The following is a 6,000-nucleotide window of genomic DNA, read 5'->3' as shown; positions in this document are numbered from 1 at the left end:
ATTTGTTTTACATATTAAAAGTAGTAGGCAATGTTCTGTTTTTAATATTTTATATATTTTATATGTTATTTGTAGTTTGAATATCTTTATGCATTTTATATATAAAAATCGATAGTTTGTTTGATAAAATGCTTGGTCAAGAAGAAAATTTGTAACGAAAGATCTTGACAACTGTCTAAAATTTTATTCGCAATGATTGTGTGTGTTCTGTATCTATTATGTTGTGTATATGTTATTTACGAATCTCATTCTTGTTTGAACAAGCAAACAGACTTGATATATTTAAAAAACTTTAGCATATAATCGGAACGAGAAAATAGCGAGTCCTTTGTACATATTCTCCTCAAATTTAGGAAATTTTTTTAACGGTGACGAATTGTTACAATGAAACGTTTCGTCATCAATTTCAGCTTTCACAAAAACGTGCGATGGTAAGAAGTTAATTAACGTATTACCTGTCTGAAATAGTTTAAAGCTAAATTAAAGTCATCAAAGCAAACGAATCGTGGTAATTCAGATTTCAAAAAACCGCGAATCAGTACCTTCTGTCCGTTTCAACAAAAACATCTAATTCGCTTCATAAATTCATCCAGTCGACTTTATTCTCGAACACCAGTCATATTGCTTGCAACAAAAAGACCTGTTCCGTCAGAACTTGTTCCATTTCTACAATGCAATCTCATTCTTCGCGTCTCTGCATCGAGACTCTAACGGTCCACCAATTTTACCAACATCGTAAAACTAGATTCCAATCGATTTCAAGTACGGTCGTTTTACAATAGTTACAGCCGCGGACAAGAGAGATAACCCGATAACAATCCACTGCGAACGGCTAAGTTGTATCGAAGACACTCTGCATAGAAATTACAAGCACGATCACCGTTGATCGACGTTGAAATCGAGGATCGGTATCGCGAGATCGCGTCGTGATCACAGCCGAAGGAAAAAATCTTGGTACCGTTCTATACGAGAGTCTCCTGGTGATTGACTCGGGAATTTACGTCGTAATAAGGACAAGTTGCTTTGTATGGACAGAAGCCTTTAGAGTTTTCATTTATTGTGGTTTTTGTAAGACTCAGAGGCTAGGGAGAGATTCCAATGATATTTATTAATAGAATCGTATGTGTGAATTTTTATTTAACAAGTTAAATATAATAGACCTTTCAGCAAAGTTTAGGAACTCTTTTTTTTAATTGAATATATATAAAGAATATAGATTTCCATACATTTAATTAATTTTTCTTGTTGTTTCTTTACAACTTTTGTTTAAAATATTTTTCCATACTTTGAGATATCTAACAAATTTAGTTAAATCGAGAACATTGTACATTATCTGTAATATTACAATTGTGAAGATTAAAATAAATTTTGTTTAAATAATTAATTTGAAATAATAGAAATTTAAATTCAAAGCGATAAAAATGACACCGTAATGGTAAGAAAATTCAAGTATGTCAAATTGTTTCGCAAATATCAAGATGCATCGCGTGTTAGGTTTACGCTGGATTTCATGTATACACGTAGAAGCGGAACAATAAATGGACGTTGTCGGCGAGATATCGTGGCATTTATTGGTTTCTGAATTTTATTGTAGTGCGATTGCAAACGAATCGAATTCGGTACGAGAGGAATGTTAAACGCTTGAGGCGAACAGATCGCATTCTTCGAAATGTTGCGTTGGATGATTTCTTTTAACAACCCGGATTATTAGTTTAGCTTCGCTTTAATTTAGATTGCGGTCATTTATCAAGATAAGGAATTAAATGGAATGTACATGCAGTATAAGGAATAAATAAACTACTAAAAGCAATTAATGTAACTAATTTCGATTACTAATATTATATCATGCTGCTTTCGATAAGGGAATGAGTTCGTTTAAATTGAATCTGAAATAGTTTGAATTATGGAGATCAAACTATAAAAATTTTAAAAGATAAGCATGATCTAATTAAAGGAGAATATTGAGCGATTTTCTTGCCTCTCTTTACAACAGATATTTTTAATAACCATCGTTAAGAGTACGATATATTGGTACAAGATATTAAAAAGGTATCGGTAAAAGTATTATGAATTGACCGCATCCGTTAAACACAGCAAAAATATCTTAATGAATATATAGGATGTTAAAAAACTTGTAAGCATAAAATGTGTCGGTTAAAAGGATTCATCAGAGAAGATAAAAATGTTTTAATATATGCCCGGAACTAACCGGTTTAAGAGGAATTCAAGTTTTTGGCCTGCGAGGCAATCACCTGTTGTATGCTCCAACCTTAATCCTATTCACATTTTTCACCACCATTCACGACAAATACATCCAATTCTGTTTTTACGTTGAGGAAGCTGTCTAAAAAAAGATATAGTGCGTATGAAAAGATAAAAAGAATAATGATAGGTTGTTTTCAAAGGAATTATGTAAAAGTCTCCAATTAGAGCTTTATTTCATTTTTATTCATTTACATGCATTTCGTGTTTCATGAATTTATAAAAGCGATCATGTGCACACGTATATTATAGTACAAATTATCCTTCGTAAAGAAAATAATATGCCAGTAATTCAAGAATCCAAATGGGCAAAAAATAATGGCTATGCTAATTAAATTCTATTTGTTGCCTCTTCCTGAGAATAGATGTATTCGTTTGTGTAAGAATGGAATAAAATTGCTTGTCCAAGTTGACGTTTTTAAACATTTGTAGGATCCATGAAGTACGTAGTAATTCAAACTTTTCACCGATAGTGCATATATATATATAACAAAAATTTTTATTCTTCCGAAACATTCATCCAGCTTTTCTATAAATCACAACGAGGAATCGATCGTTTATTTCTCCGTCAGCTAAATAGATTCGCAGTTCAGCTTCTTAGGTAGGAATGTCTGTCTACGAAATACAACCATCATGCGTACAGGCGAATAATGATCGTGTTCAGAGCAGCGCGGCCGGCTTGAATGCTGTCTTAAAGAACCTTTAATTATCGTCGAACAAAAATATCGTCGCACAGCAAAATAACACATAGTACCCACCAATTCATCTAACCGCGGCAATCTTCGAAAACATTTCACTTCCAGGTATTCCCGGTTCTCTTAATCACTCTCAGGATACACGCCATCGGACCTGCTATATTTCTTCTTAGTTCTTTAACGCCGATGTTCCCAACATGACGAGACACGTGGTCAGAGGTCGGTGTACCGTCGGTGTCTCGATACTTGGAAAGCTGACAGAATGTTGCCTATGTTCACGATAATAGACTTGTTTCCACGAGAGTTTGTACAAAAGACTGATGGAGTCTCCGTGTTTCCAAAGAGATGAATATACGCTGTAGGAACAGTGAAGGGGCCACAGGATTTCTGATGAGTTCAGCCTTGGATTCAAACACGAAAGCATGTTATTTGATCAAAAGGAAATGATGGAATACAGTAGACTTATTGAGAAGTGGGTTAATTTTCGATCATTTGAAGTTGCGCGAACTTTTTCTTGAAATAATGTTCCGTGATTTCCTGTTGTTAAGTATATGCTTGACTTTGTATGGTTTGAATTGCTATTCTATGAACTGTTCATCTCCGTTTCTTCAGTATGTATTTTTCTAGGTTAAATAAAATACCTTTTCCAATGATGGATATTTGTCTAATTTTCGTTTACAGAGTAAAGATTGTCTACTTGTCCGTTGGTATGTAGATTTTAATATTCTTCTTGTGTTCTTCCTCTTTAAAGCTCAAAGATAGGATTCTAATTTCCCAAATTTTTAAAAAATCAACAAGTCTTTGAATTTCTATTTTCTTGAGTGTTTATATCTTCCTTTAAGTTTTCTTGAAACTTCATCCATAGGAAACAGTGATAGCACAGTTAGAAAATTCCGGATGAAACGCAGGAAATGCTGTACGTGCAATCCTGTCGCGTGTCTTCTTCCGCGACGGAGCCGATTTAACGATCGCGCTAATGATTGCCCATCTTTTCTGCGTGTACACGTGCTTTTTTCTTTTGTCGTGAGCACAATACCAACTAATCAAGTTGCTCGTTCGGACGCGCAGTACGTATGGAAAGCACGGAAAGTGCTTCTTTTTTACCAGTCATTCCGTTCCGTTCACCACACGACTATTCGTTACTCCTTCGTCAGTTCCTTGCATTGATTTCACAATGGCGAATAATTATGCGTGAACTCGCTTTGTCATCGACTCTTCTTGCCTTCATGACGATCCTGTCGGTTGGATGTTGCGGTAAAAATCATCGAAGATGTATCGAGAGGAATAACGAAATTTCGAAACTACTAATTGACGAGCATGTGTTAGATTCCTTTATCGTATTTATATACAGAATGCAATATGTTTATGGAAGCAAAAGTCTCTAATGTTTGAACGATAAGAAAAAAACTGAGTATGGAATAAAACTTTATACAAAATTATTTGTTAAACTGTATATAAAACTATAAGTTGTAGAACGTAGGTGTATCGATAGATAAAAGAACCAATTCCTGTTCCTAATTTCTTCTTTCCTGTTTCCTGATTTCTTTCACATAGGCCTACACATATTTTAAATTGATCCAGAACTATGATTATTCCATAAATACTTTTAATATGAGAACCAACCATAAGCATATAAATTTAAACCATTTCATTTCCTCGTCACGTGACTCATACTCTGCACAATGAAAAACGGAATTCCCATACTATGAGAAAACGAAACAGCGCTACCGAGCGTAAGCCAAAAACGAACGAAGCTAAACAGCATGGAACCAACGGCAAGAAGTCGACGTCAACTGGACGCGTTTCAGTTTCCCGCGACATCGTTCTGACAGCCATGAAGAATCGTCGTCATCCACGGCCAGTCGGTCCGGCATTATAATGAAAATTTATAGCAGCGCGCACTGCGACGCTATTGTAGCTAATACCAGCACCGTGGCTTGTCCATCGCAAGAGAAAAACTTTCACACAACGAAAGGATAAGGATCTATGAAATACTCTGAGTAAATATCGTTGATCTCTGTGCTATAACGATAGTTATGCGTATTGTCCGTAGCCGGACAGTTGACTAGAGCAACGAATACGGGTCTGATTGGTTTATAATGGTATGTTACATTAAACTTCGAGTCTTGAATCTTTAAAAGAAACTTCACGATTTAAGTTATAAGTTACGCTACGACTCTCTAAATTCAATGTATATGTTAATTTTATTTGCAGATGTGAAACTTTCGGCAATTACATGTGTCTATTTTAATTAAATCGTAAAATTTGAACTTGTGAACGTCGGAAGGATACAAACCTGCTACTTAATCATCTTCACTAACACAGTTGTTGAACCTATCTTTATGGTTCTATTAGATTTATCATACACAACCAATCAGACCCACTTCTCTTCCAGGTGCCTTCTTTTGAATGACCAACAGTACATATCTTGCATCTGTGTTATTCAACTGACTAACTTTCCAACCACGTATAACATATGGTAGTCGATACCTGCATTTATCTTCGACCGCGACAAATAACTTCATAATGTTAATCCTATGGAGAGAGTCGCTTCGTTAATTGCATTGGGGACAGATTTGATGAGACGAAGCTATCGAGCTCGATAGAACGACACGCGGCGCCAAATGAAAGGAACTCGTGTGCTGGCCAGCTGTTAGTGTCTTTTTAAGCATTTAACGGATCGTAAGAATTTATGGGCGGATTATAATATCGCCAACCGAGAAGATAAATGTTCGCGTGGTGTCGCGTCGTGGCGAACGACGAGAAAAATGGACGTGACAGGAATAATAAAAGCGGTCACTGTGCGCTCTGCTCCCTTTCGCTTTCATTTGAACTTGTGGATAGATTGAAGGGGAATTACAGATCGAAAATTGAGATTAAAAGTGTGTTGATTTATTTTAATGTGTTCGCTATATCCGAACCAACAGGAAAACAAAATTTGGAATTGAAAATTTGTTCAAGGGTACAAGAAGGTCTATTATATTTGAGTCGTTTAATGCAAAAATGGTATAAGTCAATTTTTTGCCCATTTGGTTTAACACCA

Source organism: Bombus vancouverensis, chromosome 7, assembly GCF_051014615.1.
Source record: "Bombus vancouverensis nearcticus chromosome 7, iyBomVanc1_principal, whole genome shotgun sequence".
NCBI lineage: Eukaryota > Metazoa > Arthropoda > Insecta > Hymenoptera > Apidae > Bombus > Bombus vancouverensis.
This window is presented reverse-complemented; position numbering follows the sequence as displayed.